Source organism: Phalaenopsis equestris, unplaced genomic scaffold (genome assembly GCF_001263595.1).
Source record: "Phalaenopsis equestris unplaced genomic scaffold, ASM126359v1 Scaffold000002, whole genome shotgun sequence".
Classification (NCBI taxonomy): domain Eukaryota; kingdom Viridiplantae; phylum Streptophyta; class Magnoliopsida; order Asparagales; family Orchidaceae; genus Phalaenopsis; species Phalaenopsis equestris.
In genome coordinates this window covers 74,569,500-74,570,112 of record NW_018164444.1, presented here as the reverse complement: position 1 = coordinate 74,570,112, position 613 = coordinate 74,569,500, and positions in this window count along the sequence as shown.

Genomic DNA, 613 nt, shown 5'->3' with positions numbered 1-613 from the left:
AGAGCTTACTTCGTTTGATCTTAGGGCTACCTGGATCCCCCGTGGACGACACAATTTACGAATTGTTGATCGTGGATCTCAGTACATGTTGGGTTGACTGCCTTCACGACCAGATAAACTTGGGGTCTTAGTGGCTTAGAATGACGGGTATGGAGTACTATGACCTGGTTACCTCTAACTATTAGAGATTACTCTTCCCCTCCTTTGACTATCTCTATTGAGCCCTTTTGCTTCTTTTGTCTTTGTTGGTATCATCTCAACGACCTGATTGCTGATGAGCTGTCGCTCATTTGAGATACGACGATTTGTCCTCCACCCTTATGACCCTGATATACTTTGACATATTGGGATCTTGTTGACCACCTTTTTAGTGAAGGTTAGTCAGCATTTTGCTCCTGTCACACGTGAATTAGACCGACAGATCACATTCGTTGTGTCACGCATGAATCAAACTTAAATTGGTTGGATCGTTGATAAAGTTGTTCTGACGAACGCAGATGGTGACACGGACTACGCAACCACGTTCAAAATGTTAATATTACCATAAAAGACGTCCATTTTCACATGATTTTGTAAAGGAGGTTTCGTGAAGGAGTAGGTAACGCATAAATCA